Source organism: Pseudophryne corroboree, chromosome 3, assembly GCF_028390025.1.
Source record: "Pseudophryne corroboree isolate aPseCor3 chromosome 3, aPseCor3.hap2, whole genome shotgun sequence".
In the NCBI taxonomy this organism is placed as follows: domain Eukaryota; kingdom Metazoa; phylum Chordata; class Amphibia; order Anura; family Myobatrachidae; genus Pseudophryne; species Pseudophryne corroboree.
The window spans coordinates 335,603,233-335,624,033 of NC_086446.1; the positions used below are offsets into that span (position 1 = coordinate 335,603,233).

General features: G+C 45.7%; 1 protein-coding gene across 8 annotated transcripts in view; it reads right to left on the reverse strand.

The window, feature by feature from the left end:
- Positions 1-20,801, reverse strand: part of PABPC1L (poly(A) binding protein cytoplasmic 1 like) — a 472,274-nt gene that overhangs the window by 409,620 nt on the left and 41,853 nt on the right. The window contains exon 2 of one of the 8 annotated variants that reach the window (XM_063959589.1): positions 4,104-4,247. The exons of the other annotated variants lie outside the window; for them this stretch is intronic. The gene's annotated coding sequence lies outside the window, so the exon portion shown is untranslated. The remainder of the gene's footprint in view (positions 1-4,103; positions 4,248-20,801) is intronic. 8 annotated transcript variants of the gene reach the window in all.

The window sequence follows — 20,801 nt, forward strand, 5'->3', positions numbered from 1 at the left end:
TTTCCTATCCACCTCAGGGTAGGGAATAGCGATAAGAACCCTCTGTGGGATCTGTATTTTTCAAATAATGCGTTCAATTTTTTTTTAGACGCAGGGAAAGTCAAGGGGGGCTTCTTATTGTCAGTGAAATAAGCCTCCTCAACCTATTCAGGGGACTTGTCAGTAATGTGTAAAACATCCCTAATGGCCTCAATCATGAGCTGTACCCCTTTAGCAAGGGAAGCCTCACCCCCCCCCCCCCCCCCTCCACATATCCCCATCACTGTCTGCTGTGTCAGAATCCGTGACGACTTGCGTAATCTGGGCAAGGGCACGTTTCTTTGGGTATATACCTGGGGATTTTGATGAGGAAGTGGGGACAGAACCAGACAAAACCTCCAAACTTGTGTTTCAGTCTCATTATGGGCTACCCTAGAAGAAATCTGGGATAACATTCGCTTAATGGAAGCCAACCAATGTGGCTCAGATTGAGAAGGCTGAGACATGATATTACATTCCTGAGTACAGGGAATGGATTCCTCTGGAGAAGATACATATTCTGCCGCACAAAACAGAGTCCCTGGACATTGCTATTTGAGAAATTTGCATACACGCACACACAGGAAAATGTCAGACACAGTTTCTCCCAAGTACCTTCAGAGAAACACAGTTAATGGAGCCAGCACACACAGCGCCCCAGTAGGCAGTTATGAAATAACTGCGTGGCGCTGACTGTGCACCCTTAATAGACTACACAGTTATATACAGCTCCCCTTCCCCCTTCTACAACCCCCTGGTACCGCACAGGATAGATAGAGTTATGTGGAGGGGCAGCGCTCCCTGTCAGCGTCTCTTGGTGTGGATCTGCAGGGAGAAAATGGCGCTGGTGAGCTGCTGGGACCGCTCTGAGAAGCTCCGCCCCCAAACATGGCACGTCTTCCCGCACTTTGAATCTTTATACTGGCCTGAGGTAATGGCGCTAGCAGCGGTCCCTAAGTCCCTGATAGCATGAGTGACCAGTTTTTCAAGGGTATTACGTTGGTTCAGGGCGCCCCTCTCAGCGCCGCACCCGAGTACCGCTGAGCCTGTCCAGAGCGCAGTGTCAGATCTGCGCTCCCACCCTGTTGCCGCCATTCACACCGGCTCCCCACTTGTCGGGTCACCGGTGACACACTCACCACCGCGATCTTCTGGCTCTGTTAGGGGGTGGCGGCATGCTGCGGGAGTGAGCGGTCGCCTCGGGGGTTAACGATCATCACCCTTAGGAGCTTAATGTCCTGTGAGCGGAAATAGTGGCCATTAACCTCAGAGGGTTGGATACTACTCCCCCCCCCTCCCCAAGTCCCACGAAGCAGGGAGGCTGTTGCCAGCAGCCTCCCTGTGCCTAATCACTCTTAAAAAATAATAAAACCAGAGAAACTCTAGGAGCTCCCCTAGCTGTGACCAGCTCCACCGTGCACATTTTCTAACCTGAGTCTGGTAGGAGGGGCATAGAGGGAGGAGCCAGCCCACACTATTAAACTCTTAAAGTGCCCATGGCTCCTAATGGACCAGTCTATACCCTAATATGAACCCCAGCATCCTCTAGGACGTAAGAGAAATAAGTCATAATTTTCTTGGCTATTGGTTCTTTAAGGAGACCCAACGTCCAGTTGAAGCGAAGTTCTACTTGACACATAAGCTACAGCTACATCTAAAGTACTCCATTCCAGTCTACATCATTTAAAAGAATTACACTATAGTCTCTTAATATTAGACTGATGTCTCTATTCCAATGACTTTGGTCTCTTATCCACTTGCTTAACATTTTTTTTACATCAAATGTAGCACTTATCTTGAGAAAAACGAGATTAATGGTAAGAACTTACCGTTGTTAAATCTCTTTCTGCGAGGTACACTGGGCTCCCCAAGGATTAACATCGGGGTGTAGAGTAGGATCTTGATCCGAGGCACCAACAGGCTCAAAGCTTTTGACTGTTCCCAAGATGCACAGCGACGCCTCCTCTATAACCCCGCCTCCATGCATAGGAGCTCAGTTTGTAAGTTGGTGCCATGCAGTAAGCAGGCACTTAACAGGGGGCTGCCTGAGGCAGCCTATTGATAGCTTAAATTGACAGAAAAGAAGAGGATTTTTCTACAGAGACTTCAAGGGCTGCAGCAGGCAAAGTCTATTAATTAGACTTCTCCGCTTGCAGCTCCATCACCCCCAGCGGCGCTGTATACTCCCGCGCCCTGGTTGCCGGGTCACTGCAGTGGAGGCTCCGGTTCCTTCCTACACTTCAGTCACACGCCGCCATCCTCCCGATCGTGGGGCCGCAGGAAGGGGGAGGTAAGGGGTCTCTTTGACCGCACTTTACCGCGATCCAGCGCGGCCGTGGGAGGCTGGCCACACGCGCTGGCGTGGACACTGATTACTGGGCAGCTGCTTCACTAGCCACCAGGGACGATTATAGGGCACAGGTCCGGGGGTTTTTTAGTAAAAATTACCCCGTTTTGTAAAAAGGTATCTTAACAACAGGATCGGTATGAAATACCTACAATCAAAATCCAGACGGTCGAAATCCCGACATCAATTGAGCGACGGTCAAAATCCCGACATGGACAAAATACAGACATTTAAAATACCGACATGTAAAATGTCGACAGGTCAAAATGCCAACATAGGCTTTTCATTGTGTTTTTTGTGTATGCTGACATAGGTCGACATGGACACCATATAAGTGTACCGCGTCACCTCGCACGATTCGCCATGCTTCGGGCACACTATTATATTCTCCTTCAGGTCCACTGGGATGGTAAAGTATGAACAAGTCGGTTTCAATGAAAAAATCATGAAAAACTCATGTCGGCATTTTGACCTGCCCACATTTACATGTCGGTATTTTGTCCATGTCGGTATTTTGACCGTCTGTCAATTGCTGTTGGGATTTCGACCGTCTGGATTTTGATTGTCTGTAAATTGACTGCATCCCTCTACAACAGGGCTGGCCAAACCGGTCCTCGAGATCTACCAACAGTTCATGTTTTCCAGGCCTCCTGGAGACCTGTAGAACTGTCAGTTAGGAATGAATGCAGCACATCTTAATTAGTAATGACTACACCTGTGCACTAGCCAGGTGATCTGGAAAATGTGAATTGTTGGTAGATCTCGAGGACCGGTTTGGCCAGCTCTGCTCTACAACAATACTGAGTAAAGTTTCTTATACCATCTAACGTGGTGGTTGATTTAAAATTCAAAAATAAAAACACCCAGAACATTTTTGATGATGCCAGCTCAATTGGTCGTAACAATGCCACCAGTTTCCATATTTGTATGGTAGATTACCCTGAGCAGAGGCACTCGTTTGAAAACAGGATTTTAAAATGTCTTTGATACCAGAATTGCTCCACAGGCATACACAAAGAGGCAACCTGCCCTCTGCTTTGCAGCATAAGAAAGTTGCATCTTTGGGACTGAAGGAAAAATATTAACCCCCTCCATGTAAGCATAAATAAAAAATAAACACACACAATACTTGACAGCCTAGGCATAGACCAGAAAACACAAAGTAGAATGGGATAAATGGTGTACAAAATTGAAAGGTGCATTTAAATTACCAGTCTACTTATCTAGAAAGGAGCTAACCCATTGGGCTGTCACGGGTTATTTAATACAGACATTAACAGCAAATATAAATCATGAAACTTCTGAGGAGGTGGAGGAGGGGTTATCAGGTTGATCCAGAGAAAGGTACAGTTGAAGAGCATAAATATTTTGACACCGACACAGTTTTCCTAATTGTGGCTCTGTACATCACTACAATGGATTTGAAATGAAACAATGGCGATGCAACTGAAGTGCAGACTCTCAGCTTTAATCAGGCGGTTACACAAAAGTATTGTATGAAACATTTAGGATTTGTAACCATTTTTATACAGAATACCCTATTTTCAGTGGCTCAGGCATACTTGGACATAATCATAAATAATTGTTCTTTTATACTTTAAGGGACCTTTGCAGGCAATTACGGACTTAAGCCTGGTATGAATGGACATCAACAAATGCAAGGTTTCCATTTTTGCTGTGTTTCCTGGCCTTTACCATACAGTAGCTGACTTCAGTTGCAGTTCATGAATCTTTCTACCTTTAGTTTTGTCTTCAGCATGAGAAATGCACCCTCAATCAGGTTGAGATCATGTAATTGACTCTGCCATACCAGAACATTCTACTTCTTTGTCTTAAAAATCTCCTGTGTTGCTTCCACATTATGTTTTAGGCCACTGTCCATCTGTAAAACGTCGTCCAACAAACTTTACTGAATTTGTCTGAATCTGAGCAGTTAGTATATCCCTATACACTTCAGAAATCATCAAACTGCTTCTGTCTTCTATAGTAATGTTATATCTCTGGTGCTAAAAAATAGGAATTTAATTAGCTACCAGTAAATCCTTTTTTCGTAGTCAGCAGAGGATACTGGGGATCCATGTAGTACCATGGGATATAGACGGGTCCACTAGGAGCAATGGGCACTTTAAGAAATTGATAGAGGGAGGAGCCAACCCACACTATGTCCCGCATACCAGACTCAGTCTAGGAAACCGTGCCCGAGGAGACCGACATACTTTGAGAGAAGGATAGATAAAGATAGTGGTGAGATTCCGAACCAGTACACACAGAGGAAAGCTATGCTAACCCAACTTTAAACAGGAACAGCAACAGCTGAACCAACAATACTTATCCAAGTAACAGTGCAGAAAGAACAAAGCACCGGGCGGGCACCCAGTATCCTCTACGGACTACGAGAAAAAGATTTACTGGTAGGTAATTAAAATCCTATTTTCTCTTACGTCCTAGAGGGTACTGGGGTTCCATTTAGTACCATGGGGATGTACCAAAGCTCCCAAACCGGGGGGATAGTGCTGAGGTTCCTGCAGAACTGATTGACCAAACTGAAGGTCCTCAGAGGCCAAAGTATCGAACTTGTAGAACTTAGCAAATGTGTTCGAACCTGACCAAGTAGCCGCTCGGCAGAGCTGTAAAGCCGAAACACCCCGAGCAGCCGACCAGGAAGAACCCACCGACCCAGTAGAGTGGGCCTGTACAGATTTTGGAACCGGCAAACCTGCCAAGGAATAAGCATGCTGGATAGTGAGCCGGATCCAGCATGCAATTGTCTGCTTTGAAGCAGGACACCCAATTTTATTGGGATCATATAGAACAAACAGCGAGTCGGATTTCCTGTGACGAGCTGTCCTTTTTACGTATACCTTCAAAGCTCTCACAACATCCAAAGACGTTGAAGTAGCAGAAGTGTCGGTGATAACCGGAACCACAATAGGTTGGTTAATGTGAAACGCTGACACCACTTTCGTAAGAAATTGCTGACAAGTTCGGAGTTCAGCTCTGTCCTCATGGAAAATTAAATAGGGGCTCTTGGGAGACAAAGCCCCCAGCTCCGACACAAGTCTTGCTGAAGCCAAGGCCAACAGTGTGACGGTCTTCCACGTAACATATTTTACGTCCAGCTCCTGTAATGGTTCAAACCAGTCCGACTGGAGGAACTGCAGCACCAAATTGAGATCTCAAGGTGCCGTGGGAGGCACAAAGGGAGGTTGGATGCGCAAAACACCTTTCAAACACATCTGGACTTCAGGGAGAGATAGCCAATTGTTTCTAAAAGAAAATGGACAAGGCCGAAATCTGTACTTTTATGGAGCCCAGACGTAGGTCCACATCCGCCTGCAGAAAAAGCAGGAAACGTCCCAGGTGAAATTCCACCGCAGAATATTTTCTGCTCTCACACCAGGAGACGTACTTATTTCTAATATGGTGGTAATGTTAAGACGTTACCCCCTTCCTGGCTTAGATCATAGTCTGGATAATAAGAATTTACTTACCGATAATTCTATTTCTCGTAGTCCGTAGTGGATGCTGGGGACTCCGTAAGGACCATGGGGAATAGCGGCTCCGCAGGAGACTGGGCACAAAAGTAAAAGCTTTAGGACTACCTGGTGTGCACTGGCTCCTCCCCCTATGACCCTCCTCCAAGCCTCACTTAGGATACTGTGCCCGGACGAGCGTACACAATAAGGAAGGATTTTGAATCCCGGGTAAGACTCATACCAGCCACACCAATCATACCGTACAACCTGTGATCTGAACCCAGTTAACAGCATGATAACAGAGGAGCCTCTGAAAAGATGGCTCACAACAATAATAACCCGATTTTTTGGTAACAATAACTATGTACCAGTATTGCAGACAATCCGCACTTGGGATGGGCGCCCAGCATCCACTACGGACTACGAGAAATAGAATTATCGGTAAGTAAATTCTTATTTTCTCTAACGTCCTAAGTGGATGCTGGGGACTCCGTAAGGACCATGGGGATTATACCAAAGCTCCCAAACGGGCGGGAGAGTGCGGATGACTCTGCAGCACCAAATGAGAGAACTCCAGGTCCTCCTCAGCCAGGGTATCAAATTTGTAGAATTTTACAAACGTATTTGCTCCTGACCAAGTAGCTGCTCGGCAAAGTTGTAAAGCAGAGACCCCTCGGGCAGCCGCCCAAGATGAGCCCACCTTCCTTGTGGAATGGGCTTTTACAGATTTTGGCTGTGGCAGGCCTGCCACAGAATGTGCAAGCTGAATTGTACTACAAATCCAACGAGCAATAGTCTGCTTAGAAGCAGGAGCACCCAGCTTGTTGGGTGCATACAGAATAAACAACGAGTCAGATTTTCTGACTCCAGCCGTCCTGGAAACCTATATTTCCAGGGCTCTGACAACGTCCAGCAACTTGGAGTCCTCCAAGTCCCTAGTAGCCGCAGGCACCACAATAGGTTGATTCAGGTGAAACGCTGAAAACCACCTTAGGGAGAAACTGAGGACAAGTCCTCAATTCCGCCCTGTCCGAATGGAAAATCAGATGAGGGCTTTTACAGGATAAAGCCGCCAATTCTGACACGCACCTGGCCCAGGCCAGGGCCAACAGCATGACCACTTTCCATGTGAGATATTTTAACTCCACATATTTAAGTGGTTCAAACCAATGTGACTTTTGGAACCCAAAAACTACATTTAGATCCCAAGGTGCCACTGGAGGCACAAAAGGAGGCTGTATATACAATACCCCTTTCACAAACGTCTGAACTTCAGGGACTGAAGCTAGTTCTTTTTTGGAAGAAAATTGACAGGGCCGAAATTTGAACCTTAAAGGACCTCCATTTCAGGCCCATAAACACTCCTGTTTGCAGGAAATGTAGGAATCGACCTAGTTGAAAATTCCTCCGTCGGGGCCTTACTGGCCTCGCACCACGCAACATATTTTCGCCAAATGCGGTGATAATGTTTTGCGGTTATATCTTTCCTGGCTTTGATCAGGATAGGGATGACTTCATCCGGAATGCCTTTTTCCTTCAGGATCCGGCGTTCAACCGCCCTGCCGTTAAACGCTGCCGCGGTAAGTCTTGGAACAGACAGGGTCCTTGCTGGAGCAGGTCCCTTCTTAGAGGTAGAGGCCACGGATCCTCCGTGAGCATCTCTTGAAGTTACGGTTACCAAGTCCTTCTTGGCCAAACCGGAGCCACGAATATAGTGCTTACTCCTCTCCATCTTATAATTCTCAGTACCTTGGTTATGAGAGGCAGAGGAGGGAACACATACACTGACTGGTACACCCACTGTGTTACCAGAGCATCTACAGCTATTGCCTGAGGGTCCCTTGACCTGGCGCAATACTTGTCGAGTTTTATAAACATGTGGAAGACTTCTGGGTGAAGTCCCCACTCTCCCGGGTGGAGGTCGTCCACTCCCGGAATGAATACTGCTGACAGTGCTATCACATGATTTTCCGCCCAGCGAAGAATCCTTGCAGCTTCTGCCATTGCTCTTCTGCTTCTTGTGTCACCCTGTCTGTTTACGTGGGTGACTGCCGTGATGTTGTCCGAATGGATCAACTCCGGGTGACCTTGAAGCAGAGGTCTTGCTGAGCTTAGAGCATTGTAAATGGCCCTTAGCTTCAGGATATTTATGTGAAGTGATGTCTCCAGGCTTGACCATAAGCTCTGGAAATTCCTTCCCTGTGTGACTGCTCCCCAGCCTCGCAGGCTGGCATCCGTGGTCACCAGGACCCAGTCCTGAATGTGCGGCCCTCTAGAAGATGAGCACTCTGCAACCACCACAGGAGAGACACCCTTGTGCTTGGTGACAGGGTTATCCGCTGATGCATCTGAAGATGCGACCCGGACCATTTGTCCAGCAGGTCCCACTGGAAAGTTCTTGCGTGGAATCTGCCGCATGGGATTGCTTCATAGGAAGCCACCATTTTTCCCAGAACCATCTCATTGATGTACTGAGACTTGGCTCGGTTATAGGAGGTTCCCGACTAGCTCGGATAACTCCCTGACTTTCTCCTCCGGGAGAAACACCTTTTTTCTGAACTGTGTCCAGGATCATCCCTAAGAACAGAAGACGAGTCGTCGGAATCAGCTGCGATTTTGGAATATTGAGAATTCAATCGTGCTGCCGCAACACTACCTGAGATAGTGCTACACCGACCTCCAACTGTTCCCTGGATCTTACCCTTATCAGGGAATCGTCCAAGTAAGGGATAACTAAAATTCCCTTCCTTCGAAGGAGTATCATCATTTCGGCCATTACCTTGGTAAAGACCCCGGGTGCCGTGGACCATCCATACGGCAGCGTCTGAAACTGATAGTGACAGTTCTGTACCATAAACCTGAGGTACCCTTGGTGAGAAGGGTAAATTTGGACATGAAGGTAAGCATCCTTGATGTCCCGAGACATCATGTAGTCCTCTTCTTCCAGGTTCGCAATCACTGCTCTGAGTGACTCAATCTTGAATTTGAACCTCTGTATGTAAGTGTTCAAAGATTTTAGATTTAGAATCGGTCTCACCGAGCCGTCCGGCTTCGGTACCACAACAGTGTGGAATAATACCCCGATCCCTGTTGCAGGAGGGGTACCTTGATTATCACCTGCTGGGAATACAGCTTGTGAATGGCTTCCAAAACTGTCTCCCTGTCAGAAGGAGACATCGGTAAAGCCGACTTTAGGAAACGGCGAGGGGGAGACGTCTCGAATTCCAATTCGTACCCCTGAGATATCACCTGAAGGATCCAGGGGTCTACTTGCGAGTGAGCCCACTGCGCGCTGAAATTCATTGAGACGGGCCCCCACCGTGCCTGATTCTGCTTGTTAAGCCCCAGCGTCATACTGAGGGCTTGGCAGAGGCGGGAGAGGGTTTCTGTTCCTGGGAACTGGCTGATTTCTGCAGCCTTTTTCCTCTCCCTCTGTCACGGGGCAGAAATGAGGAACCTTTTGCCCGCGAAAAGACTGCGCCTGATAATACGGCGTCTTTTATGTTGAGAGGCGACCTGGGGTACAAACGTGGATTTCCCAGCTGTTGCCGTGGCCACCAGGTCTGAAAGACCGACCCCAAATAACTCCTCCCCTTAATAAGGCAATACTTCCAAATGCCGTTTGGAATCCGCATCACCTGACCACTGTCGTGTCCATAACCCTCTACTGGTAGAAATGGACAACGCACTTAGACTTGATGCCAGTCGGCAAATATTCCGCTGTGCATCACGCATATATAGAAATGCATCTTTTAAATGCTCTATAGGCAATAATATACTGTCCCTATCTAGGTTATCAATATTTTCAGTCAGGGAATCCGACCACGCCAACCCAGCACTGCACATCCAGGCTGAGGCGATTGCTGGTCGCAGTATAACACCAGTATGTGTGTAAATACCTTTTAGGATGCCCTCCTGCTCTCTATCAGCAGGATCCTTAAGGGCGTCCATCTCAGGAGAGGGTAGAGCCCTTGTTCTTACAAGCGTGTGAGCGCTTTATCCACCCTAGGGGGTGTTTCCCAACGCACCCTAACCTCTGGCGGGAAAGGATATAATGCCAATAACATTTTAGAAATTATCAGTTGTTATCGGGGTGTCAAAGTCAGAAAAATATCTCTATACACACTGCCATATTTGCACCTCACACTGGTCCGCGCTGCGCATGCGTACGCTCTCCCGTACGTGCGCATACTCACAGTCGCGGGCACCCGCAGGCGCATGGTATGCGTATTTACGGTAGAGTTTATGCGATTGTAGCGTGCGACTCAATCATTACATATTTTCACTAATAATGTATTTTGTAGATCATGGTCCCTTTGATAGATTCTGAAAGTTTGGTTAATATAGAATGTTTATGAACAGAGGAATCCCTCTTTGTATGATACGAAGGGTCAGACAGGAGTAATACAGTGGTGTTTAGTATCCATCGGAAGAATATTTAATTAGAAATGTTCCGGTGTTGGTTTGAAACAGATCAATCGCTCGTGCGAATAGTTATGGACATAAGAAGTTTATGAACATTTACTTTATTTGCACTTTTTATTACCCATGCGGCGGGAAACCCAGTTTCCCTCCCACCTGAGCAGTTGGAAATAGTCACAGCCCACCTGTATGAATCAACCTATGACCTTTTGTTATAATACGAAGCCGAATTCCTGTGTCCAATGAACAATGAGATTGTAGGGACCATTGAATTGTATTGTGTGTGGGGCATAAATAGCAGGCCGACCATATCCAACTTCACTCTCTTCAACGGTTCTCATTGCTGATAATCGGGAGCTGGATATCGAGGCGCATGCGATCGTTCCCCTTGTGCGTAAGTTCTCTCCGTAATCATATTGTCTTACTGTGAGCCATTACTCTCTCTCCCTCTCTTCTCTTTCTCTCGTATTTTCCCTTGATTAGACTTGAATTGTATTGTATTGTATTTCCTGTGTAGTTATCTGGTTAGTTGGTTTATGTTATATTGTAGTGTATGCTTTGTACTGTGATTCCTTTTGCAAGTATAATAGTCATAATACACATAATAGGTTTCGGACCCTAAGCCCAGGTATCTGTGTATTCTTTATAGTGTTAAGTACTCCCTGAGCATCGGTGACACTCAAGCAGCTTTGTAGTTAATCAGGTTACACAAGGTTGCACTTACACTTTGTCTCTACATTAAGGTTTGCTGTGTATTCCATTGCTAAAGGTATAGATATAAAGGTTTAACGTTGTGAGCGTCTGCATCGCTGGTGATCTCCTCGTGGTCCCGAGCGCCGCTACGCTATAGCGAATCATTACGATAAGTCAACAGCCAATAGTCTGCCTGCCTGCGATCACTTGGCCGTGAGTGAACGTGACGCCTGAGCGTCTCGATCACGGCTAAGCGATCGATACGCAACTTGCGTACCCTTACGGTACTTCTTACGTAGATAGCGTACAGTGTTCTTAGACCTCATAAAGGGTTATATACACGATAAATATTTAGCTTTATCAATTGGCGGCTCGCCCGTCCTTCACATATCTGCACTAGGTAGATCAGCAGACATTATCCCTCAGCAAAGGGCGGGAGGTTGTATCCCTCGTAGTGCTGACAGGATAAGCGTCTGCTTCGCTTAGATAAAAGAGTGCTGAAGGAATCCGGGAACCGGAGGTAAGAACAAAACGCTAGTGTCTTTTAAAACTGTTTATTTTTCTGTCTTGCGTACACACGCACGCACACATATATATCTGCATTTCTTTTTCTTTTTCATTTTCGTATATCACTCTCCTGTCTGCCAGTTTTATAGTCGATAGAAGTGCTAAAAAAAGATTTGCCGTTATTTCATAGTTTAAGAGTAAAGGTAATATAGTTAAAAGATAGACAAACACACAGTTTTGCCTGGGAGATAAGGCGAAGTCAGTGTGTTGTGTGGTAGATGACCAGGGATCATCTACATTGATAAAAATATAAATTGTGTTACGGTGGATCTTTGCTTTGCGTACACGTGTCCCTAACAAAAGACTTGTGTACGCAATCCAAAGGCAGACGCACGCAGCGTACATTACGCAACGGAGCGTCCGGTTACGCCCACGTAGCTCGTCACGATAAGTTGATTTTTAACGCAACGCGATAAGTAACGCAAAGCGGTAAATAGCGCCACAGGCGATAAATAACGCAAGTCTATTTTTGGAAATCCAAAATTTAAATTAACAGATCCTGCTCCTAATTGGTAACACAGCTGGGCTAAAGAAAAATTTCTGCGCAGAAATAGAAATAGAAGCAAAAGTGTATATGTGATGAGTGAGTGTTTTTGTATCACATAAGTTTATATAACTTAAAGGTTGAACCACAAGAAAAGTCGAGTACTCGTGAGGTACACGCGTGTAAGTGACGTGCACGGTGGCTAGGGAGGCATCCTTGGTTAAACATAATATTTGAGCATTAGAGTATAGCGGACCAGTATAGAACAAGACCAGGAGGTCGTACAGAACAAGACCAGGAGGTCATAGTAGACCAGCAGGTCCAGGTACAGTAAACAGGGAAGTCCGCTATACAGTTCAGAGGCACAACACCAAGAGAAGGGTTGGTGCAAGACCCATATAGGCCGTACAAGCTCTGGCTGAAGGAATTCGCAGTCGTAAGTTTCGATTCCATTGGTCTTTCTGTACACAAGCTTAGTTGTTTGTGTACTGAACGACTGGACCGCACGTAATTGTGTACAGTAGTTAGTAATCTGACCTAGTACCATTAGAGTAAAGGGGTCACAAACGCTATTTGTACATTCTGACGTGATTTGTGTAATTTTTTATTTTTCAAGAAGGGAAGTTCGCTGGTCACTCAGGAACTATCTGACAAACCTCACCTTTACTGGAAAGAGTAAGTGTTCTGCGGATAACCCTCGCATGTTCCAGTAAACAACGGTTTTTATAGGTGCCCTGGGTCGAGTGCGCCAGCACCATATCGGTGTGATCAGGTCGCATTGGTCGGCGTGGGCGAGTGAGTGGGGTACTCGGTAAACCGCCACCGTCAGCCTATTGTTGGCATTTGGTTTTGCGTAAAGGGTTGGCTAAATAAAGCAACACTTTCGAACTATGGGGGCCACTTGTTCAGGTAGGGGACGATCAACCTCGGTTCGGGTTGATTCAGTGGTCCGACCAATTGGGTCGGCCAGGTATATAATGTGTGAGAAATATGGAAGTCACACAGAAACTTTATGTGATGAATGGGAGAGAATGACGGTACAAGACCGGGAGAAATTCCCAAGAATAGGTAGCTTCAGCACAGAGGTGTTACAAAATTTGAGGAGGATATGTCTCATAAAATCAACAAAGAGACGAGTTCAGCATTATGATTATTTACAGTTGTGGCAACAGGAAGGTGAGATACAGAGAGGTTTGGCTCAGGCGGCGGGATCTGGCTCTAACAGAAAACTGATTGCCACGGCCCCGCCGCCACCATATATATCAGGAGAGAAGTTGATTACGGAGAAAGACGCACTAAGGTGTAACACAAAATCACTTAGTAACTGTGTAAATGTTAATGATAATGTTAACCCATTAACCCATGCAAGTATTAACCCGTGCAAGTTGTACCCTGTTTTGAACTTTCCTCAGGAGTGTGATCAAGAGGACGAAGCGACAACGATTTCAGCGCTCTCTCTAGCAGCCACCATAGCAGAGACCACAGTAGGCACAGCAACACCCACGAGATTAGTAAAGGCCCCTAGCGGAGGGATAGGTGAGGTCGTATCAACTGGTAAGTACGGCACCATGCATTATGCTGAGACTATTTCACCACAAGCTGTAGAATCTACACAGAATGAGGTTGTTAGAATTACTCCTGTTAGGGTAATAGCAGTTCCCAATGGGAAAACAGATGTATCAGGAGCCACTCCCATAAGGAACATTGCCATGTACAGCCCATTTTCCCGAATGGAATTAAGGACCATAGTGTCTGAATTCCCTGACCCTAGAAAAGATTTAGTTGCCAGCCAAAAATACATCACAGACTTAGGAAACACTTTAGAGCCCAATAATAAAGATTGGCAGATATTGCTAAAAGCTTGTTTACCCTCCAATGTCGACTCAGCTCAATTTTTAGCTGATTGTGGACTAGATCTGGATGTACCTCTTACAGATGTGTACAACAAAGATAACGTAAGAAGGATAAACTTACAGTTAAAGGAGCATTTCCCAGCAGTTGTTAAATGGAATAAGATATTCTCCATTAAACAGAAGGAGTCAGAGACAGCTGCAGAGTATTTTCACAGAGCATTATTAGAAATGGCAAAATACACAGGTATAGAGGACATTAAAACAGACACAAACCATCGGGAAGTAGCAGTATCGGTACTGATGGATGGTTTAAAAGAGTCATTGAAGACTAGGGTACAGACCACGCAACCATGTTGGCGAGGTCTGTCTGTGGCTACTTTGAGAGAGGCTGCTATTGATCACGACAGAAACATCACCAGACATAGGGAACAACAAGGTGACAAATTAATGTCAGTAAGTATACAGGCTCTGACCACAAGGCAGCCTTTGTTTGTATCACCAAATCCTGTGGGTAAGTCAAGTATGGTTACTTGTTATTCTTGTCACAAACAGGGACACATGGCACGAGATTGTAGAGTAAAGAATCCACGAAACTCATACCAAACCCCTAGACAACGACACGACACACGACATTGGGAGCAAGGTCCGCAGAAACGGAGTTATGAGCCACATACAGGGGAAACAAAAAGATATCCCCCAAACAGAGACTGGCATGCCTCTGGTAGTTCCCAACTATCTCCCTCACAAATAGTTGCTGCCAGCGGGATTCAGGGAGGTCACCATACCCAATAGGGGTGTGGCCATACCTGTAATCTGCAGCCAGTGAAATTGATTGCCAACCTTGAAAGTGAACCCGAGGTCGCAATCAATGTAGCTGGTAAAACTTTAAACTTTCTTGTAGACACAGGGGCGGCCAAGTCAGTGATAAATTCGACAGTGGGCATGAGGACCACTGGTAGGACAATTCCAGCCATGGGAGTAACAGGAGTAGTCCAGCACTACCCTGTTAGCAAACCAGCCGAGATTACAATAGGGCCTTTGCATACCAAGCATTCCTTTTTGCTGGCTGCATCGGCACCAACCAATCTCCTGGGAAGAGACTTACTGTGTAAAATGGGGTGCGTCATTTATTGTACTCCTGAAGGTGTATTCTTGGACATACCTGAGAATCACGCTCAGGAAGTGCGAGACATGTTAGACTCCCCATCAAAATTAATGTCACATACCATTATGACAAATAGGAATCCATCCCAAGTAGAAGAGATGACATCTCAGATACCAGAGTCACTTTGGACAAAAGACGGACAAGACACTGGATTAATGGCAAACGTAGCTCCAGTAGTTGTACAAGTAAAAGATGGTAGGATAGCTCCAAAAATCCCACAGTACCCTCTGAAGCCAGAGGTGGAGTTAGGAGTTTACCCAGTAATAGAACGCTTGCTACAACAGGGCATTCTGGTAAGAACGTCCAGCACTGCCAATAGTCCCATCTTCCCTGTTAAAAAGAGTGGGGGGAGGGGTTACAGGCTAGTGCAGGATCTAAGGGGGATTAACAAAATAGTTGAGAGTCAGTTCCCCGTAGTGCCAAATCCAGCTGTCATCCTAATGCAAATCCCTCCCACTGCCAAATTTTTCACTGTTATTGACCTCTGCTCCGCTTTCTTTTCGGTACCTCTGCACCCTGACAGCCAATATTTGTTTGCATTCACATACAGAGGAGTCCAATACACGTGGACTCGATTGCCCCAAGGTTTCATAGATAGTCCAAGTATATTTTCTCAGGCTTTGCGTGATTGTTTACAGTCTTTCCAACCAGACAGTGGATCAGTATTGATACAGTATGTGGACGATTTATTACTGTGTTCAGATTCACTGGAAGCATCTCTGAAGGATACGAAACAGCTCCTGTTTCATCTTTCAGACACCGGACACAAGGTGTCCAAAGACAAGTTGCAATTATGCCAAACTAGGGTAAAATATTTGGGACACTGTCTAACACAAGGACTGAGACACCTGACCGCTGATAGAATTCAAGCAATTAGAGACATGACTCTGCCACAAACCCAGCAACAGATCAGAACGTTTTTAGGAATGTGTGGGTATTGCCGTAATTGGATCCCAGGGTTTTCCATTTTAGCGTTACCTTTGCAGGAAATGGTCTCCTCGAACAAACCTGATAGGATTTCGCATACAGACGAGTCCGAAACAGCATTTGAGAGACTCAAACAGTGCCTAACGCAGGCACCAGCACTAGGTATGCCAGACTATGGGAAACCCTTTGAACTATACGGAACAGAAAGTGCTGGTTGCGCGGCAGGCGTACTAACCCAAAAACACGGTGATGCCAGCAGGCCAGTTGCATACTACAGCGCTCAGCTAGATACGGTAGCGCGATCCCTCCCCACATGCTTGCGAAGCGTTGCTGCGATAGCATTGCTAGTGACAAAAAGCGAAGATGTCGTGCTAGGCCACAACCTCACAATCCATACGCCACATGCGGTATCAGCCTTATTGAATTCTGCCCAAACCAGACACGTCTCATCAGCGAGGTTTACAAGATGGGAATTAGCACTAATGGCCCCCGTAAACATCACCATAAGGAGATGCAGTGCATTAAATCCTGCAACATATCTCCCAGGTGTGCCTGGTCAGGCACAAAGGGTGGAAGGTGAGAGTGCTGGGGAAGGAGGATTTAATACAAAGGAAGATACACATGATTGTATGGAATATTTGACCCAAAATTTTACCGCAAGGCCTGACATCAGTGACAACCCACTGGAAGATGCAGAACTCACGTTCTACACGGACGGTAGTTGTCACAGACAGTCAGACTCGGGAGACTTGTGTACTGGATACGCAGTCGTAGATGACCAAGACACCATAGAAGCGGAACCGCTAGGCCCACCTCACTCAGCCCAGGTTGCTGAACTGGTCGCTTTAACCAGAGCATGTGAATTGGCTAAGGGTAAGTCAGCCAATATCTACACCGATTCTAGATACGCATTCGGGGTAGTCCATGATTTCGGAGCCCTATGGCGCCTCAGAAATTTCATGACGGCAGCTGGTACACCGGTAGCGCATGCAGCTCACATAAAAAGGCTTCTAACAGCGATACAGGAACCCGACAGAGTGGCTGTTATCAAATGTAAAGCACACACATATAGCCAAGACCCGGTATCACTTGGTAACAGCCGAGCAGACGAAGCTGCTAAGTTAGCAGCTGCTACCCCCATACAGACAGACACCACACAACTGATGGTATTCAATACCATCAACACACAGAAGTTGTGTAAAATGCAAAATTTGTGTTCCACACAGGAAAAGGCAGTCTGGAAGGCAAAGGGATGTGGCCAAGAGTCCTCAGGACTCTGGACGGAAGGACATGGTAAACCAGTGGCCCCCAGAGCATATCTTCCATGTCTGGCTGAAGCAGCTCACGGGCTGACTCATCTAGGCAAGGAGGGAATGTGCAAATTGGTAAGAGCCTATTGGTGCGCCCCAGGATTCTCCTCTCATGCGAGTAAAAGAGCAATGTCATGCCTTACCTGTCTGAGAAAGAATATTGGAAAGGCAATACCTACAGAACCATCCCATATCCCACCTGCCGGCGGCCCTTTCCAGGTAATACAAATTGACTTAATTCAATTACCCCCTTGTCGGAATTTGAAATATGTACTTGTTTGTATAGATGTTTTCTCGAATTGGGTCGAAGCATTTCCTGCAGCTACAAATACCGCTATGTTTACAGCTAAGAAAATTGTGCAGGAATTTGTATGTAGATATGGTATCCCTAGAATAATCGAAAGTGATAGGGGTACCCATTTTACAGGTGATGTCTTTTAAGGAATGTGTAAGTTGATGGGAATTGATAGCAAGCTGCACACTCCGTACCGTCCACAGGCGAGTGCGAAGGTCGAAAGAGTGAACAGCACTATTAAAAATAAATTGAGTAAAGTGATGGCAGAGACAGGATTGACATGGCCAGAAGCTTTACCCATTGTATTGTACAGTATCAGAACCACTCCCAGGTCCCCTCTTAATCTGTCCCCCTTTGAAATCTTATTTGGTCGACAACCGCATGTCATGATTAACCCTCAGGATGATTTGAAATGTAACAATGAAGTAACTGTAAAGTACTTGATTAACATGAGTAAACAGTTAAGGAATCAAAATGATAATCTAAAGTTGGTGATTCCTGATCTACCTGATAGTAGTTGTCATGACATTGAACCTGGGGATTATGTAATGATACGAAATTTTCTACGCTCAGGTTGCCTTATTGACAGATGGGAAGGACCATACCAGGTCTTATTGACTAGCACGACAGCATTGAAGGTTGCTGAGAGAGAGACTTGGGTCCATTCATCCCACTGCAAGAAGGTTGCTGATCCAGAGAAGTCCCGTGATAAGGAACAGACGGTAGAGGTTGTATCACTGGAGTGTCTGTTCCAGGAGGACTGAGGCGGCACCTGAGCCTTGAAGACCGAGAGCTGTTGTCGACTCCCCACTCCCTTTTATTGTTTTTCTCCACTTCCCATCCCCTCTCCCTCAAATGTATTTTTCCTCCTTCTCATTCTTCTTCGTCTCCTCCTCAAAGATGGACTTGCCCCAAGAGACTGTGATCCGGATTTTCCTGTTGACCATGATGTTGACCAGAACAGTCTGTTCCGGCGAGAGTACCATGGAGGTCGATAGAGGTTCTGGAATGGGTTCTGATGATAAAGATGGAGGCGTAGTTTTCCAAGATCAACCTAACCAACAAGCAAAGGCGAGTATCAGAAAACGATCCGATAGCTTTGACCACAGAAGAAATTGTGACGGATTGTTAGCTGAAGAAAACTGTATCTGTAGGCTCTGTAACAATGTCATCGAAGATGGGTGCATTAAGAAATGCCAATCCAGTTTTAATATTCATATGGACCGACATCCATTGAGTGATTATCACTCCTTAGTGGGTAATGTATTAAACAAAACAGATTGTTGGGTATGCTCTCAAGTACCTCAGGGTCATAGCAAATCAGGGCTAGTACCATTTCCTTTAACGATAGGGGAGGTACTTGAGTTAAATGGTGGGAGACCGGTGGACCGGAGGTTTAATATCTCCAGCCCTCCTAGTTTGAAGCTCCACCAATACCACGTGGATAGGTCCCTATTATGTTTTAACATCTCCAATCCCAGAAAGCCGGGAAATTGGGAAGTATCATGGAGTAACCACACCATGACCTTTTCACATAGAGCAGATAGAATGCCTACAGATACAGAGCTTGTACGCCACATAGCCAGTAGAGGAAAATATTTCCGGTATAGATACACCTTAGGAAATAGGATTACTAGAGTTGGAGAAGTATCACCAGGATACTGTGCACATATCGTACAACCTGATACGTGCATTAAGCAGATGGAAGAATTAGGGCTAGGAGATTTCACCTGGAAGGTGTGTAATATGGTAATGTCTTTCTCCGTCCCATATGTTCTCCCCGATGATGCATATTTCATATGCGGGAGAAAGGCGTACAAGTGGCTTGCCCCAAACTCTGAAGGATTGTGTTATATTGGAAGAGTATTGCCTGAAGTAATGACTGTAACTCATGATAAAATGAAAGACATACACCGTGGTGCCCAAGCTCCTTATACTCACACTCATTACGAGCACCTCGTTAAAAGACAATTGTCAGAAAGGTTAGAGCATCCGGCCTCTGATCTGATCCATGAATCCACCGGGATTCAGGTTCTGGTGGCGTTAGATTTCACTCGCACCGCTCGAGGAGTGATGAATTATAGATACATTTCCGCACTCGCCAATTTGTTAGATAATATCACTGAAATGTATGATGACACGTTTAGATACACTGGAAGAGAACTTCAAGCTTATAAAACAGAACTGGTACAGCATAGAATGGTTCTTAATTACCTCACAGCAGTGACAGGCGGATATTGTGTTACATTGGCAACACAGTACGGCGTGAAGTGTTGCACGTATATCACAAATAGCACCGAGGATCCGGTAGAGGTCATAGACCAAAAGATGGACGATATTCTCCAATTAAAGTGGGAATTTCGCCGAAAACACAATCTCACTCTTGCTGCTGTAGGTAATGAGCTGACTGGTTGGGTGTCATGGTTGAACCCGCGAAATTGGTTCTCTGGTTTAGGAGACTGGGCTCAAGGAGTCATAATGGATGTTGGGAAGTTTCTACTATGTATTTTAGGTGTCGTTATATCGATTGGATTGATATTTAGATGCGGGCAGGCTTTAATGAGGTGCAAACAAAGTACCAGAGTGATGAGTTTGAGGAGTGAGGAAACTGTAATTAACCTGGATTTGATTTACGACCCAACGATAGAAACAATGATGTGATGAAAATGCGATTTCTACGATCCGTTTCTTTCACCTGTTTTTCTGGTTTTTCTCCAAGATAACAAGACCCCCTTGGACGAGGAAGTTGATGAGACGCTATACAGACAACGGATGGACCAAAGAAGAAGTTTTGACCACTTGAGATATGGACACTTGATGAACTTTGCCATGGATCCCCAGTTTCCCTAGAATTCTTAAAATTACGCTAGCCCAACATTTTTTGTAAATCTAATGGCATTGACAAAGCTTATTGCTCACGCTTAATGAGCAAAACAGCGCTAAGAAGACGACTTTCAACTGATACCGAACAAAACTTCAACCGACAGATGTACATTAACCTGACATAGAATACCACCGCATTTACCGTAATTATGTCTTTTCTTCATTTCTACAACCCTCAGGTAATGACACACATAGTATAGGGAATACAGGCACAGATATCAGCAATCACATATTCCCCCATTCATGTATCATCAACTAAAATGTGCTCCCCATTTTGTTCAAAATCCGAAAAGAGCTCGGTAAAGTTGGACAGCCCATCCACAGACCTGTACCACGGGATAAGAAGGAATTCAAATGTATA